The sequence below is a fragment of the Ranitomeya variabilis genome, chromosome 2 (assembly GCF_051348905.1).
Source record: "Ranitomeya variabilis isolate aRanVar5 chromosome 2, aRanVar5.hap1, whole genome shotgun sequence".
Taxonomy (NCBI): Eukaryota; Metazoa; Chordata; class Amphibia; order Anura; family Dendrobatidae; genus Ranitomeya; species Ranitomeya variabilis.
Window position 1 is genome coordinate 644,426,334 of NC_135233.1, and position 20,997 is coordinate 644,447,330.

The following is a 20,997-nucleotide window of genomic DNA, read 5'->3' on the forward strand; positions in this document are numbered from 1 at the left end:
CAAGAATGCCTATTTGGCATTACAGAATGCGCAGGAATATGCCAAGTTGAAAACGGAGATAAAGGCATGCGCAGGAGTCACTGTCTGTTAGAGCACAAAGGGTTTATCACTGGGCATACTGAGGTGACAAACCTCCCCACTCACAAATGTTTGACTTATTGCATTTGGTCCAAAAATGGTTGCAGCAGGAGTAGTGATGAGCAAGAACAAAAATGCTCAGGTGCTCATTGTTCGGGTCGAGCAAATTGGAATAATCGAGTGCTCGACCCGAGCAAGGAGTCTAATGTAAGTCTATGGGAAACTCAACCATTTTTGCTGCGCCCCCCAGAGGTTTTTAGAGGGTTTAAAAACAGCAGAAATTGTTGAGAACATTGCTCAAATGACATGGGAACATCATGGGGAAGATCCCTGGAAGCATTTCTGACTCCCAGGTCACTGCTGTGAACAATGTTGTCCGAGTCTTATGCCACTTTTACAGACTCACAAAAAAACATACAAAAACTAAACCAAAGTGGGTTTTCCTGGGAAATATGTTAAGGAACATCCTTTCCAGGGTAATGACTTGTATATAAGGCAAAATAAATAACAAAACACACACCTTGGGCTGTGTTTACTTGTAGCATTTTTGATGCGTTTTTCAACTTTAGCATTGCTTTCAACCAAGACAAATGCATTTACTGGGAAATGTAATTTTAATATTTTACAACCTTAGCTGGCCATGTGATGTGTGACACATCCTGTTTCATTTATGAAGGAGGGACTCAAAGTCACAAAGCCTATTTTTATATTTTTTGTTGTTCCCATTATTAAACAGTGGGTCTACTATCATATGAAGTGAGTGGCAGGGATGCCCACAATTTGGATGCACCCCAATACCCCTTTGATGAGACTTACAGGAGGGCGACCTGAAAGCAATGCTCCAATTATTATGAAGTTGGTTCTCCCATACTGTTTGCCTATGCAGGGAGTGCAAGGCCTGCCCCAAATTTAGACGCACCCCAATACCCCTTAGAACAGCCACCCCAATACCCCTTTGAAGAGCCATACAGGATGACCACATGAAAGCATTGTTCCCATTATTAGAAATTTGGTACTCCCATACTGTTTGCCTATGCATTTAATACAAGGCCTGCCCTTCTCCAAAGTTACAAGCACCCCAAAAAGTCTTTGAACCAACGTACTCCATGGCCACATGAAACCAAAGTTCCCATTATTATTAATTTTGTATTCCCATAATGTTTGCCCATCAAGTGAATGCAAGGCCTGCTCCAAATTTGGACGCACCCCAATAACCTTTTGAACAGTTGTAATGAAGAGGACCGGGCTGCGGGTACCTGTACCCAGCGGGGTCCGGAACTGTAGACGCTGCCTCCCCTGTTGCCTAGGGGAAGAAATGAGGAGCCGGACCAACCTCATGACCCGGGGAGGCGGGGTGAGATAAAAACAAAAGCGTGCGCAGCGAGAGACAGTTTGGCACCAACCCTCAGCAGCGCGCATCCAGGCAAGAAGCACACTCCATTCCCCGGGTGCCGACACAGCGCCAGACCGCATTATTTGGTCCCTGCCGTCCGCAGTGGGGCCGCTGCCCAGAGAGGTGCCATGCACCCTGTAACTGCCAGAGAGAGAGAGGTGTCATGCGTTCAGTGACTGTGAGTACTGCACACATGCAAAGGAGGGAGAGCCAGGTACCGGACAGACTCCTGTGGCCTTCCCTGCCACTTGCTTCATGCCCGTTTCCATTTGCCTCTAGGAATGCTGCGGCCATGTTTGCTTCGGCCGCACTTGTTTATGGACTAGGGGCTCAGCGGAAGACTCGGAGTCGGAGACTGAACGCTGCCGCCTGAAGACTACTGTTTAAATGACCCCATCTGAGGATGTTCCCCCCCCAGACTCTGCTGCTTCTACAACCCCTGTAGAATCAACTGCTACAGATGATCATACAGGACACAATAAGTTATTTCTTTGGACTACTCTTGTTTTATGTTTATTACTCCTACCATTTACTCCATAACCATTTATCTCCCTGCAAGGAGTGATAAAATCTGTTCCATTAAATTGTTACATCTTGTTAGCTCTTGCTCTGCCTCCTGCTGGTCACTGCATCCCACTACCTGCTTACACAGACGTCATGGATGACCACCTGAAGTAATTGTTCCCATTATTAGAAATTTGGTACTACCATACTGTTTGCCTATGAATTTAAGGCAAGGCCTGCCCTGCTCCAAGGCAGGGATTATGACATCATCAAATGATCATGACATCATCAAAATGATTATGACATCACCAAAATGATTACGACATCATCAAATGATTATGACATCATTCGTTCATTATGACTTCATCAAAATGATTAGGACATCATCAAAATGATTATGGCATCACCAGTTCATTATGACATCATCAAAATGATCATGACATCATCAGTTGATTATGACATCATCAAAATGACCATGACATCATCTAAATAATTATGGCATCATCAGTTGATTGTGACATCATCAGTTCATTATGACATCAAAATGATTATGACATCATCAGTTCATTATGACATCATCAGTTGATTATGATATCATCAAAATGATTATGACATTATCAGTTGATTAAGACATCATCAAAATGATTATGACATCATCAAAATAATTATGACATCATCAAAATAATTATGGCATCATCAGATCATTATGACATCATCACATCATTCTAACATCATCAATTATGACATCGTAAAAATAATTATGACATCATCAGTTAATTATGACGTCATCAAAATTATTAACACTTCATCAGTTGATTATGACATCATCTAAATGATTATTATATCATCAGTTGATTATGACAGCATCAAAATATTTATGACATCATCAAATGATTATGGCATCATCAGATCATTATGACATCATCACATCATTCTAACATCATCAATTATGACATTGTAAAAATAATTATGACATCATCAGTTAATTATGACGTCATCAAAATTATTAACACTTCATCAGTTGATTATGACATTATCTAAATGATTATTATATCATCAGTTGATTATGACAGCATCAAAATATTTATGACATCATCAAATGATTATGACATCATCAAAATGATTATCACATCATCAAAATGATTATGACATCATCACATACAATTGTAGCCAAAAGTATTGACACCCTTGCAATTCTATCAGATAATATTCAGTTTCTTCCTGAAAATGATTGCAAACATAAATTCTTTGGTATTATTATCTTCATTTAATTTGTCTTAAATGAAAAAAAACACAAAAAGAATTGTCCTAAAGCCAAATTGGATATAATTCCACACCAAACATAAAAAAGGGGGTGGACAAAAGTATTGGCACTGTTCGAAAAATCATGTGATGCTTCTCTAATTTGTGTAATTAACAGCACCTGTAACTTACCTGTGGCACCTAACAGGTGTTGGCACTAACTAAATCACACTTGCAGCCAGTTGACGGATTAAAGTTGACTCAACCTCTGTCCTGTGTCCTTGTGTGTACCACATTGAGCATGGAGAAAAGAAAGAAGACCAAAGAACTGTCTGAGGACTTGAGAAACCAAATTGTGAGGAACCATGAGCAATCTCAAGGCTACAAGTCCATCTCCAAAGATCTGAATGTTCCTGTGTCTACCATGCGCAGTGTCATCAAGAAGTTTAAAGCCCATGGCACTGTGGCTAACCTCCCTAGATGTGGACGAAAAAGAAAAATTGACAAGAGATTTCAACGCAAGATTGTGCAGATGTTGGATAAAGAACCTCGACTAACATACAAACAAGTTCAAGCTGCCCTGCAGTCCGAGGGTACAACAGTGTCAACCCGTACTATCCGTCGGCATCTGAATGAAAAGGGACTGTATGGTAGGAGACCCATGAAGACCCCACTTCTTACCCCGAGACATAAAAAAGCCAGGCTGGAGTTTGCCAAAACTTACCTGAAAAAGCCTAAAACATTTTGGAAGAATGTTCTCTGGTCAGATGAGACAAAAGTAGAGCTTTTTGGGCAAAGGCATCAACATAGAGTTTACAGGAGAAAAAAAGAGGCATTCAAAGAAAAGAACACGGTCCCTACAGTCAAACATGGCGGAGGTTCCCTGATGTTTTGGGGTTGCTTTGCTGCCTCTGGCACTGGACTGCTTGACCGTGTGCATGGCATTATGAAGTCTGAAGACTACCAACAAATTTTGCAGCATAATGTATGGCCCAGTGTGAGAAAGTTGGGTCTCTTTCAGAGGTCATGGGTCTTCCAGCAGGACAATGACCCAAAACACACTTTAAAAAGCACTAGAAAATGGTTTTGGAGAAAGCACTGGAGACTTCTAAGGTGGCCAGCAATGAGTCCAGACCTGAATCCCATAGAACACCTGTGGAGAGATCTAAAAATGTCAGTTTGGAGAAAGCACCCTTCAAATATCAGGGACCTGGAGCAGTTTGCCAAAAAAGAATGGTCTAAAATTCCAGCAGAGCATTGTAAGAAACTCATTGATGGTTACCGGAAGTGGTTGGTCGCAGTTACTTTGGCTAAAGGTTGTGCAACCAAGTATTAGGCTGAGGGTGCCAATACTTTTGTCTGGCCCATTTTTGGAGTTTTGTGTGAAATGATCAATGTTTTGCTTTTTGCTTCATTCTCTTTTGTGTTTTTTCATTTAAGACAAATTAAATGAAGATAATAATACCAAAGAATTTGTGTTTGCAATTATTTTCATGAAGAACCTGAATATTATCTGACAGAATTGCAGGGTTGTCAATACTTTTGGCCACAACTGTAATTATGACAAAATCAAGTTATTATGGCATCATCAAATGATTATAACATCATCAAAATGATTATGACATCATCAGTTGATTATGACATCTTCAAAATGATTAGCACATCATCAAAATGATCATGACATCATCAGTTCATTATGACTTCATCAAATTGATTATGACATCATCAAAATGATTATGAAAATCACCAGTTCATTTTGACATCATCAAAATGATTATGACATCATCAAATGATAAAGACATCATGATAATAATTATGACATCATCAATTGATTATGACATCATCAAAATGATTATGACATCATCAAAAGATTATGACATCATAAAAATTGATTATGACATCATCAAGTGATTATGACATAATCAATTCATAATGACATCATCAAAATGATTATGACATCATTAGTTGATTATGACAGCATCAAAATGATTATGACATCAGTTCTTTGTGACATCATCAAAATGATTATGACATCATCAGTTCATTATGACATTATAAAAATAATTATGACATCATCAGTTCATTATATCATCAAAATGATTATGACATCATCAATTGATTATGACGTAATCACAATAATTATGACATCTTCAATTGACTAGGACATCATCAAAATGACTATGACGTCATCAAATGATTATGACATCATTAAAATGATTATCTCATTATCAGTTGAATATGGCATCATCTAAATGATTATCACCTCAGTTGATTATGACATCATCACATGATTATGACGTCATCAGTTGATTATGACATCATCATATGATTATGCCGTCATCATTTAATTATAACATCATCAAAATGATTATGACATCATCAGTTCATTATGACATCATCAAAATGATTATGACATCATCAGATAATTATATCATCAAAATGATTATGAGATCATCCGCTCATCATGACTTCATCAAAAATGATTATGACATCATCAGTTGATAATGACATCATCAAATTATTGTGACATCATCAAAATGATTATGACATAATCAGCTGAACGTGACATCATCAGTTGATTATGACATCATCAGTTGATCATGACATCATCAAAATGATTATACATCATCAAATGATTATGACATTATCAAAATGATTATGACATCGTCAGTTGATTATGACATCATCAAAATGATTATGGCATCATCAGATCATTATGACATCATCAATTGATTATGACGTCATCAATTGATTATGACATCATCAAAAAGATTATGACATCATCAAATTATTATGACATAATCAGTTCATTATGACATCATCAAAATGATTACAACATCATCAGTTGATTGTGACATCATCAGTTCATTATGGCATCATAAAAATGATTATGACATCATCAGTTCATTATGACATTATCAAAATGATTATGACATCGTCAGTTGATTATGACATCATCAAAATGATTATGGCATCATCAGATCATTATGACATCATCAATTGATTATGACGTCATCAATTGATTATGACATCATCAAAAAGATTATGACATCATCAAATTATTATGACATAATCAGTTCATTATGACATCATCAAAATGATTACAACATCATCAGTTGATTGTGACATCATCAGTTCATTATGGCATCATAAAAATGATTATGACATCATCAGTTCATTATGACATCATCAAATGATAAAGACTTCATCAAAATGATTATTACATCATCAAAATAATGATGACATCATCAAAATGATTATGGCATCATCAAAATGATTATGACATCATCACATCATTCTGACATCATCAATTGATTATGACATTGTAAAAAAATTATGACATCATCAGTTAATTATGACATGATCAAAATTATTAACACATCATCAGTTGTTTATGACATCATCTAAATGATTATTACATCATCAGTTGATTATGACAGCATCAAAATGATTATGACATCACCAAAATGATTATGACATCATCAAACGATTAAGACATCATGAAAATGATTATGACATTATCAATTGATTATGACATAATCAAAATGACTATGACATCATCAGATCATTATGACATCATCACATCATTCTGACATTGTCAATTGATTATGACATTGTAAAAATAATTATGACATCATCAAAATTATTAACACATCATCAGTTGATTATGACATCATCTAAATGATTATTACATCATCAGTTGATTATGACAGCATCAAAATGATTATGACATCATCAAATGATTATAACATCATCAAAATGATTATGACATCATCAAATGATTATAACATCATCAAAATGATTATCACATCATCAAAATGATTTTGACATTATATAATAATTATGATATCATCAAGTGATTATGGCATCATCAAATGATTATGACATCATCAAATGATAAAGACATCATGAAAATGATTATGACATCATCTCATTATTATGATATCAAGTGATTGTGGCATCAACAAATGATTAAGGCATCATGAAAATAATTATGACATCATCAAAATGATCATGAGTCATGTCATCATCAAAAGATCATGACATCATAAAAATAATTATGACATCGTCAAGTGATTATGACATAATCAATTGATTATGATAACATCAAAATGCTTATGACATCATCAGTTGATTATTACAGCATCAAAATGATTATGACATCTATTCATTATGACATTATCAAAATGATTATTACATCATCAAATGATTAAGACATCATCAAATGATTATGACATCATCAAAAAGATTATGACATCACCAAAATGATTATGGCATCATCAAATGATTTTGACGTCATCAGTTCATTAGGACATCATCAAAATGATTATGACAACATCAGTTCATTATGACATCACCAAAATGATTATGACATCATCCGTTCATTATGACTTCATCAAAATAATTATGACATCAAAATTATTTTGACATCAACAAGTGATTATAACATCAACAAAATGATTATGCCTTTATCACTTCATTATGACATCATTAAAATGATTATTCCGTCATCAGTTCATTATGACATCATCAAAATTATTATGACATCAACAGTTCATTATGACATCATGAAAATGATTATGACACCATCCGTTCATTATGACTTAATTAAAATGATTATTACGTCATCAGTTGATTCTGACATCATCAGCTGATTATGACATCATCAAAATAATTATGACAGCATCAGTTGATTATGACATCACCAAAATGATTATGACATCATCAGTTCATTATGACATCATCAAAATGATTATGACATAATCAGTTCATAATCACATTATCAAAATGATTGACATCATCAAAATGATTTTTACATCAACAAGTGATTATGACCATCAAAATTATTATGCTTTCATCATTTCATTATGACATCATCAAAATGATTATGGCATCATCAGTTCATTATGACATCATCAAATGATTATGACATCATCAATTGATTAAGGCATCATCAAAATGATTATGGCATCATCAAATGATTATGACATCATCAAAATGATTATGATATCATCAGTTGATTAAGGCATCATTAAAATAATTAATACACCATCAAAATGATTATGACATCATCAGATCATTATGACATCATCAGATCATTACACATCATAAATTGATTATGACGTCATCAGTTCATTATGACATCATGAAAATGATTATCACCTCAGTTGATTATGACATCATCAAATTACTATGACATCATCAAAATGATTATGACATCACCAAAATGATTATGACATAATCAAATGATTATGACATCATCAAAATGATTTTGACATTGCCAAAATGAATATGACATCATCAGTTGTTTATGACATCATCAAAATAATTATCACCTCAGTTTATTATGACATCATCAAAATAATTATGACATCATCAAAATGATTTTGACATCAACAAGTGATTATGACATCACCAAAATGATTATGCCTTCATCACTTCATTATGACATCATTAAAATGATTATTCCATCATCAGTTCATTATGACATCATCAAAATGATTATGACGTCATCAATTCATTATGACATCATCAAAATGATTATGACATCATCAGTTTATTATGACATCATGAAAATTATGACATCATCAAATGATTATGAAGTCATCAGTTGATTATGCCATAGTTGATTGTGACATCATCAGTTCATTAAGACATCATCAAAATGATTATGGCATCATCAGTTGATTGTGACATCACCAAAATAATTATGACATCATTAGTTGATTGTGACTTCATCAGTTGATTGTGACATCATCAGTTCATTATGACATCATCAAATGATTATGATATCATCAATTGTTTAAGGCATCATCAAAATGATTATGGCATCATCAAATGATTATGACATCATCAAAATGATTATGACATCATCAGTTGATTAAGGCATCATTAAAATAATTATTACATCATCAAAATGATTATGACATCACCAAATTATTATGACATCATCAAATGATTATGACATCATCAAAATGATTTTGACATTGCCAAATTGATTATGACATCATCAGTTGATTATGACATTATCAAAATAATTATCACCTCAGTTTATTATGACATCATAAAATGATTATGACATCATCAAAATTATTATAACATCACCAAAATGATTATAACATCAACATGATTATGACATCACCAAAATGATAATGACATCATCATATGATTATGATATCACCACAATGATTATCCCATCATCAGTTCATTATGACATCATCAAAAAGATTATGACATCATCAGTTGATTATGACATCATCAAAATAATTATCACCTCAGTTTATTATGACATCATCAAATGATTATGACATCATCATATGATTATGATATCGCCACAATGATTATCCCATCATCAGTTCATTATGACATCATCAAAATGATTATGAAATCATCAGTTGATTGTGACATCATCAAAATGATTATGACATCATCAATTGATTGAGACATTATCAGTTCCTTATGACATCATCAAAATGATTATGACATCATCATTTCATTATGACATCATGAAAATTATGACATCATCAAATTATTATGAAGTCATCAGTTGATTATGACATAGTCAGTTGATTGTGACATCATCAGTTCATTAAGACATCATCAAAATGATTATGGCATCATCAGTTGATTGTGACATCATCAAAATGATTATGACATCATTAGTTGATTGTGACTTCATCAGTTGATTGTGACATCATCAGTTCATTATGACATCATCAAATGATTATGACATCATCAATTGATTAAGGCATCATCAAAATGATTATGGCATCATCAAATGATTATGACATCATCAAAATGATTATGATATCATCAGTTGATTAAGGCATCATTAAAATAACTAATACACCATCAAAATGATTATGACATCATCAGATCATTATGACATCATCAGATCATTACACATCATAAATTGATTATGACGTCATCAGTTCATTATGACATAATCAAAATGATTATGACATCATCAGTTGATTATGACATCATCAAATTACTATGACATCATCAAAATGATTATGACATCACCAAAATGATTATGACATAATCAAATGATTATGACATCATCAAAATGATTTTGACATTGCCAAAATGAATATGACATCATCAGTTGTTTATGATATCATCAAAATAATTATCACCTCAGTTTATTATGACATCATCAAAATAATTATGACATCATCAAAATGATTTTGACATCAACAAGTGATTATGACATCACCAAAATGATTATGCCTTCATTACTTCATTATGACATCATTAAAATGATTATTCCATCATCAGTTCATTATGACATCATCAAAATGATTATGACGTCATCAATTCATTATGACATCATCAAAATGATTATGACATCATCAGTTTATTATGACATCATGAAAATTATGACATCATCAAATGATTATGAAGTCATCAGTTGATTATGCCATAGTTGATTGTGACATCATCAGTTCATTAAGACATCATCAAAATGATTATGGCATCATCAGTTGATTGTGACATTACCAAAATAATTATGACATCATTAGTTGATTGTGACTTCATCAGTTGATTGTGACATCATCAGTTCATTATGACATCATCAAATGATTATGATATCATCAATTGTTTAAGGCATCATCAAAATGATTATGGCATCATCAAATGATTATGACATCATCAAAATGATTATGACATCATCAGTTGATTAAGGCATCATTAAAATAATTATTACATCATCAAAATGATTATGACATCACCAAATTATTATGACATCATCAAATGATTATGACATCATCAAAATGATTTTGACATTGCCAAATTGATTATGACATCATCAGTTGATTATGACATTATCAAAATAATTATCACCTCAGTTTATTATGACATCATCAAATGATTATGACATCATCAAAATTATTATAACATCACCAAAATGATTATAACATCATCAACATGATTATGACATCACCAAAATGATTATGACATCAACATATGATTATGATATCGCCACAATGATTATCCCATCATCAGTTCATTATGATATCATCAAAATGATTATGACATCATCAGTTCATTATGACATCATCAAAAAGATTATGACATCATCAGTTGATTATGACATCATCAGTTGATTATGACATCATCAAAATAATTATCACCTCAGTTCATTATGACATTCGCAAAATGATTATGAAATCATCAGTTGATTGTGACATCAACATGATTATGACATCACCAAAATGATTATGACATCAACATATGATTATGATATCGCCACAATGATTATCCCATCATCAGTTCCTTATGACATCATCAAAATGATTATGACATCATCATTTCATTATGACATCATGAAAATTATGACATCATCAAATGATTATGAAGTCATCAGTTGATTATGACATAGTCAGTTGATTGTGACATCATCAGTTCATTAAGACATCATCAAAATGATTATGGCATCATCAGTTGATTGTGACATCATCAAAATGATTATGACATCATTAGTTGATTGTGACTTCATCAGTTGATTGTGACATCATCAGTTCATTATGACATCATCAAATGATTATGACATAATCAATTGATTAAGGCATCATCAAAATGATTATGGCATCATCAAATGATTATGACATCATCAAAATGATTATGACATCATCAGTTGATTAAGGCATCATTAAAATAATTAATACACCATCAAAATGATTATGACATCATCAGATCATTATGACATCATCAGATCATTACACATCATAAATTGATTATGACGTCATCAGTTCATTATGACATAATCAAAATGATTATGACATCATCAGTTGATTATGACATCATCAAATTACTATGACATCATCAAAATGATTATGACATCACCAAAATGATTATGACATCATCAAATGATTATGACATCAACAAAATGATTTTGACATCACCAAAATGATTATGACATCATCATATGATTATGACATCACCAAAATGATTATCACCTCAGTTGACTATGACATCATCAAATGATTATGACATCATCAAAATGATTATAACATTATCAAATTATTATGACATCACCAAAATGATTATGACATCATCAAATGATTATGACATCATCCGTTCATTATGACTTCACTAAAATGATTATGACATCATCAGTTCATCATGACATCATCAAAATGATTATGACATCACCAAAATGATTATGACATAATCAGTTGAACGTGACATCATCAGATGATTATGATATCATCAAAATTATTATGGTATCATCAAAATGATTATGACATCATCAAATGATTATGACATCATCAAATGATTAAGACATCATCAAAATGAATATGACATCATCAAAATGATTATGGCATCATCAAATGATTATGACATCATCAGTTCATTATGACATTATCAAAATGATTATGACATCATCAATTGATTAAGACATCATCAAATGATTATGGCATCATCAAAATGATTATGACATCACGAAAAAGATGATTATGACATCACCAAAATGATTATGTCATGATCAAATGATTATGACGTCATCAATTGATTATGACATCATATGATTATGACTTCACCAAAATGATTATCCCATCATCAGCTCATTATGACATCATCAAAATGATTATGACAACATCAGTTCATTATGATATCATCAAAATGATTATGACATCACCTGTTCATTATGACTTCATCAAAATGATTATGACATCATTAGTTCATCATCAAAATGATTATGACATAATCAGTTGATTATGACATCATCAAAATAATTATGACATCATCAAAATGATTTTGACATCAACAAGTGATTATGACATCACCAAAATGATTATGCCTTCGTCACTTCATTATGACATTATTAAAATGATTATTCCATCATCAGTTCATTATGACATCATCAAAATGATTATGACATCATCAATTCATTATGACATCATCAAAATGATTATGACATCATCAGTTTATTATGACATCATGAAAATTATGACATCATCAAGTGATTATGAAGTCATAAGTTGATTATGCCATAGTTGATTGTGACATCATCAGTTCATTAAGACATCATCAAAATGATTATGGCATCATCAGTTGATTGTGACATCACCAAAATAATTATGACATCATTAGTTGATTGTGACTTCATCAGTTGATTGTGACATCATAATTTCATTATTACATCATCAAATGAATATGACATCATCAGTTGATTAAGGCATCATTAAAATAATTATTACATCATCAAAATGATTATGACATCACCAAATTATTATGACATCATCAAATGATTATGACATCATCAAAATTATTATAACATCACCAAAATGATTATAACATCATCAACATGATTATGACATCACCAAAATGATAATGACATCATCATATGATTATGGTATCATCACAATGATTATCCCATCATCAGTTCATTATGATATCATCAAAATGATTATGACATCATCAGTTCATTATGACATCATCAAAAAGATTATGACATCGTCAGTTGATTATGACATCATCAAAATAATTATCACCTCAGTTTATTATGACATCATCAAATGATTATGACATCATCAAAATTATTATAACATCACCAAAATGATTATATCATCATCAACATGACTATGACATCACCAAAATGATTATGACATCATCATATGATTATGATATCGCCACAATGATTATCCCATCATCAGTTCATTATAATATCATCAAAATGATTATGACATCATCAGTTCATTATGACATCATCAAAAAGATTATGACATCATCAGTTGATTATGACATCATCAAAATGATTATCACCTCAGTTGATTATGACATCAAATTATTATGACATCATCAAAATGATTATGGCATCACCAAAATGATTATGACATCATCAAATGATTATGACATCATCAAAATGATTTTGACATCACCAAAATTATTATGACATCATCAGTTCATTATGATATCATAACATTTTTTATCACCTCAGTTAATTATGACATCATCAAATGATTATGACATCATCAAAATGATTATGACATCACCAAAATGATTATAACATCATCAAATGATTATGACATCACCAAAATGATTATGACATCATCATATGATTATGACATCACCAAAATGATTATCACCTCAGTTGATTATGACATCAAATGATTATGACATCATCAAAATGATTATGATGTCGGGGTCGTAACGACAATATACCCTCATTCACCAGTCATTCCAAATTAAACTATAAGCATGTGGTACCGGGTAAGAATGAGTCAGACAGGTAGCTGGTTCAATCTCAGTGCATGCTCATGTGACTATATGTGTGTCAGCCACAGTCATACCAACTGAACTTTATTTTCCAAATACACGGTACTAAAAAGGAATGCAATAGGCGGGGTTTAAGCAGTATACGTCTAGTGCTCAGTCCTTCTGATTCGTCGGACGTCTCCTGGTGGATTCCTCCTCTTCTTTCTATTTCCAAGTTTCATTTCAGAAGAAATGAAACTTTAACCTTTCAGATTCTAAACTGAAGTGAAGAATGAACACTGGCAGCCATCTTTAATACAGTTACATTTGCATTAGCAAGGGAAAACTTATTGTTTCACAGTATAAAATATATAAAAGTACAAAAGGTGTATAAGAAAATATATTTTCACCTTGACAATCCCCCCTAAACACTAAGTTTTTCCCTTAAAGAAAGATCCTTCGAGACTGTCCATGTGATGGGGAAAGGGGAGGTGGATTTCTTCATCCAGACACCTCAGAAACTCTCCCCTAGCGAGAGGCCTCCAGGCAGCTGAACCCTTCACTAACCTCACATGGAGTTCTCCCACTGTCCCTAAACTAAATCTCTTGGCATCATCTGAGAATGGGGGGTTTTGTCTATTCTCTTAAGAGGAATATACTTCGTGATCTCCCCTGGATCAGTACCATTGTACTCTGGTGGATCTATTTCTTGATTGAGGAAGGCGCCAGTCGGAGTTGCTTTGGCAATAACCTTTTTATACAAGGGAATAACACAACAGAGAATTATCGATCCAATTATAAGGAGGGCAATCAGTACCAAACAAACTTATTGAAGGAATCCCTTGATCCCACCTAACCAACTGGAGAAGAAAGATATGTCTGCTCCAGCATACATGACACGTCGTCTTATTGTCCTAATTTGTTCAACTTCTTTAGAAACCTTCAGGTCTTTCGGATCTACATTTCGCCATTCAGGTCTGGCTGTCTATATTTCGTCTCGTAAGTCTTTGGTCATACCGTCAATGAATGTATTTACCAATACTCTAACATCAAGTGCGTTTATGGGACTGTACTCCATATTTTCCTATTTCAGCTGTAACCGTCCAAAGTACATCTCTACACTCTCTCCTTTGTCACATCTGTAGAAAATCTTAATTTGCGTCCTAGCACGTCACCCGCTTTTGTGCTCACCAACTCCCTAGGCCTGCCTAGGTGCACTTATACGTCCATCATATGGTAATTATTTGTCTGTAGAATGAGAAAGGTTGGTTCTCAGGGTCAGCCAATTGCTTTTGCGTAGCTAGCTAGTCAGAGGGCCTCCAGGGATAATACTCCTGTATCTGTCTTACCCTACCTGATGTGGTTGGTTCTCTGGTGGTGGGGGCGTGACATGACATGCTGGTCTACAGCTCCTTCCCAAAAGGATTACTGTCAGCCTACTCCTAAAAGTTAATGTCCCCACTATCCGCCAACCACAATCCTGTGTCAGCTTCTTATGTCACTACATGTGATCTTGTCTGGACAGGATTCAGTGTAATTCTCTTAGGTCGGGTTGCAGCACGGGTCATACAAGCGTTAGGGCCCAAGTCCTCAACTATATCCTGAAAGGCATCACAGCTATAATTAACAAATCTTTGTTCTCTGTAATATATATATTATTGATCCATTCAACATTTTTATTAATCTGCACCTATGGGATTATAGAAACAATGCCGGCATAAATCTGGTTCTGGGCTTTAAACTGGTCAGTGTAAGGTTTCTCTTACTGAGAGTGTTGGGGGACACTCGCTTAGCCGCAATATTTAAGCACACAGCATGGGTTTTATATCAAAACAGTCCATACGGTTTATTAAGCCACATAAACCGGGTTTAAACACAGTTCATTACATGGAACACAACAGGCACCAACAGTCTCTTTGGTACCTGACGGGAGCTCCTGCTCCACCTTGCCGACTCTTCAACAGCCTTTGGGTAAGCTGCCTAACGGGGATCACCAACTCGCCTGGTCAATACACAGTAGTCAGTCCAGACCTCACCGAAGGACTCCAGCTTCCCCACACTCTGTTAACCCTCTTCCGGGTAAGCTGCCTAACGGGGATCACCAACTCGCCTGTCCGGCACACAGTAGTCAGTCCAGACCTCACCGAAGGACTCCAGCTTCCCCACACAGTAACAGACACCGGCCCAGCAGATCCTGGTGCTCACCTCGTACCCACAGGTCCTGGACCCCGTCCTCCACCTGTTAGCTTAGGTCCTGGACCCCGTCCTCCACCTATCAGCTTAGGCCCTGGACCCCGTCCTCCACCTGTCACAACAGGTCCTGGACCCCGTCCTCCGCCTGTCAGCTTAGGTCCTGGACCCCGTCCTCCACCTATCAGCTTAGGTCCTGGACCCCGTCCTCCACCCGTTACCTTAGGTTACCAGGATCACGCCGGTGGCCTAGTCCATGTTCTCAGGTGCTTGTAGGACCCTGGTCATTCCCAGGCCAATCCAGCACCTTCACCTCGTTCTCTGGTGCTTGCAGGACCCTGGTCATTCCCAGGCCAATCCAGCAGCATTCAGGACCCTAGTCATTCCTAGGACGGTCCTGCATCTTCGGGACCCTAGTCATTCCTAGGACAGTCCCCGGGACCCTAGTCATTCCTAGGACGGTCCCACCGGTCAGCGTTGTTCGATCTCAGGTGCTCTCCGGACCCCAGTCATTCCTGGGCCAATCCAGCACCATTCGGGACCCTAGTCATTCCTAGGACAATCCCCGGGACCCTAGTCATTCCTAGGACGGTCCCACCGGTCAGCGTTGTTCGGGACCCTAGTCATTCCTAGGACAATCCCCGGGACCCTGGTCATTCCCAGGCCAATCCCCCCGGCCAGGTCCATACACAGGAACCACACAGGTTTCACACAGGACCTGCCGGACACGCCTCCCATGTGACCCACAACCTGGTCACATTATATACCTGAAACCACACCCCTGGATGGGTGTGTGGATGTGTGGCTAGTCTGACCCTCCCGTCTCTCATGACTAGCCTAGTAAGTCACCCAAACTTAACTATACACATTGCAACAAAACTCTTGAGGGACTACAGGTCCCAGCATAACCACAATACATCTGACTTACTACGCAGACTCCTTCCGCGACACACATCGGCCATTCATAACACTGCCGATTACAGGTACACCATGAATATCACCACCACAGATACGCTTCCATGCATATCTCAGAGCGCACAAAGCGCCCCCTAGCTACCACAGGGGTCACTACACCATCACATATATCACATATCCTCCCCCTCTGTTCACACCCGTAGGGTTGAACACCTGACAAACACCTGGACTCTCGAGACAGGTTACACACACTCTCTTGTCCCACCAGTCAAGAAGACTGTCTCAAACGGTTTTGAGCAACACACATAATCATACTCATACCCTTGTTGGGTTACCCCGCCCCCAGCGGTCAACACGTAGGCCTTAAGCTTTGGCCCTTAAGTCACAGTTTGTCTATGTTACCCAATGTCTTTACATTTCTCTACCAGGTCTCCCACCTAGGTCACTCAATACTGAGTTAACTGAGGAGTTACTGCCTCCAACTCTTCCTTGGCGATCAGCCATTCCACCAAGCCCAGGCGACTTTGAGCTTCGCTGGCTTGCTCCAAACGTCGAGTTACTTCACCCTTCCTCAACAGGACCATCTGTTCCATGCGTAAGCACCGTAAACGCGTATTCTTCAGGACAGGTCCTCGCTTCACTGTGACTTCCTTAGTCGACAGTACCACCAACTGTTTCATCTCTAGTGCCCAATGCACACCATACGCTTTTACTGACTTTTCAAAGGCTTCATGCACACCCTCACCGGTACATGCATCTTGCGCCTCTTCGGGTACATCTATCACACACTTGAAGAGTGGATCCTCACTTTCTTCAGGAACGGACGGCCCCTGTTTTGCCATTGTCCTTTCCAACAAGACACCTGCCACAATCGGGTGACTCTCTTGTTCGGCTCTTAACGCCCACTCTTCTTCAGTTTTACCCTCTTCCAGACCCCTGGTCACGATAGGCATTAGCAGACGTGAGTCTTCAACCAGCATCTTCTTCTCTTGTAGAAGACCACATAATGCTTCTCTGAGCCCTTTCACATCCTCCCTTAAGGCTTTACTCTCACCTTGCCAGGTTAACAGGTGACTTCTGAGCTCCGAGACTTCCTTCTCCAGCCCACTCATCCTGTGCTCAACCTCTTGTCTCAGGAGGCTTTCTTGTTTGACATGTTCTTTCACTGTCTCTTTCTTATCGGCGTCACCGTCTGAACGGGAGTCACCCCCAACCGTCAGCACGGCACATGCCCTTATTACTGGCCATGACTTGTCATAGTCACCCCCAGAGTCTGTGTCACACTCCACAGTACGTTGACCCCGCAAGTCACTCTCTGTCTGGGTGTCAGTTCCAGTTGTCTTATCCAACAGACCACTACCAGTCATATTGTGGCACACTCCAAGTGACGTCAGGTCAGTTAGTTGGGCAATCGCACCTTTTCCCTTGGTCAGGCCTACATTAGGACTGTCACCTCTAGGGGGCGCACTCTCAACATTACTAACTGACATCCAAATTATACCCACAAACACGTCACCCTTTTCCCACAGTGCTGCCAAATCTTGTCCTATTATCATAGGATACGGCAAGATCGGATCTACAGCCACTTCACGGTACGTGGAAACTTCCGGTGCGACAATATATATAGTGGCTACCAGGAGATATTCAGCGTCCTCAGGTGACACAAACTCCCCTGGATGGGTTCCCAGCACAGACGCTTCTCTCCCTGGGTCTATCAAACCCCGCACACACTTTCCATTCAGCCAAAAAGTACACAGACGTGGCTCCTCACTGATTGCCACCCCTTTTTTGGGCAAGTGCTCTGCTTTTTAACACCACCCCGTTTCGGGATTCAGCCCCCCTTTGGGATTCCACCCCTTTTTGGGCCATTACCCCTATTCGGGTTACCGCCCCTTTTTGGGACTCCGCCCCCTTTTGGGCAACCATCTCCATTTGGGTTTCTGTTCACTATTAGGGATACTCCCCTCCCTGGGATACACCCCGTGAACTTCCCCACGTCACTCAGGCCCCAGTTCACACAGTACACCCCTTTGTCTCTGGGCTTGTACTGGCCCTTTAAAAGTCTGCACAAAAGGAAAAAAAAAAATTTTTTTTTTTCTCTTTCTATGTCAGTTCACCAGCTCCGGCTGGTACCGCCACAGCTCCTGCTGCAGTCACACACAACCGGCGTCTCCAGGTGCTGCTAACCACAAGCTACCGCAGCTACTCTCGACACGGCTCTGCACGTCTCCACCGCTGCCGCTTGTCACCTTCGTGACCCCGCCGAGTCACAGCCGACGCTTGTCACCTTCGTAACCCCGCCGAGTTACCGCTGGACGCTTGTCACCTTCGTGGCTCTGCCACAGCAATTAACTCCACGTGTGCTAGCGGGATTGTTGCCAAAATTCTCCACCAATTGTAAGGTTTCTCTTACTGAGAGTGTTGGGGGACACTCGCTTAGCCGCAATATTTAAGCACACAGCATGGGTTTTATATCAAAACAGTCCATACGGTTTATTAAGCCACATAAACCGGGTTTAAACACATTTCATTACATGGAACACAACAGGCACCAACAGTCTCTTTGGTACCTGACGGGAGCTCCTGCTCCACCTTGCCGACTCTTCAACAGCCTTTGGGTAAGCTGCCTAACGGGGATCACCAACTCGCCTGGTCAATACACAGTAGTCAGTCCAGACCTCACCGAAGGACTCCAGCTTCCCCACACTCTGTTAACCCTCTTCCGGGTAAGCTGCCTAACGGGGATCACCAACTCGCCTGTCCGGCACACAGTAGTCAGTCCAGACCTCACCGAAGGACTCCAGCTTCCCCACACAGTAACAGACACCGGCCCAGCAGATCCTGGTGCTCACCTCGTACCCACAGGTCCTGGACCCCGTCCTCCACCTGTTAGCTTAGGTCCTGGACCCCGTCCTCCACCTATCAGCTTAGGTCCTGGACCCCGTCCTCCACCCGTTACCTTAGGTTACCAGGATCACGCCGGTGGCCTAGTCCATGTTCTCAGGTGCTTGTAGGACCCTGGTCATTCCCAGGCCAATCCAGCACCTTCACCTCGTTCTCTGGTGCTTGCAGGACCCTGGTCATTCCCAGGCCAATCCAGCAGCATTCAGGACCCTAGTCATTCCTAGGACGGTCCTGCATCTTCGGGACCCTAGTCATTCCTAGGACAGTCCCCGGGACCCTAGTCATTCCTAGGACGGTCCCACCGGTCAGCGTTGTTCGATCTCAGGTGCTCTCCGGACCCCAGTCATTCCTGGGCCAATCCAGCACCATTCGGGACCCTAGTCATTCCTAGGACAATCCCCGGGACCCTAGTCATTCCTAGGACGGTCCCACCGGTCAGCGTTGTTCGGGACCCTAGTCATTCCTAGGACAATCCCCGGGACCCTGGTCATTCCCAGGCCAATCCCCCCGGCCAGGTCCATACACAGGAACCACACAGGTTTCACACAGGACCTGCCGGACACGCC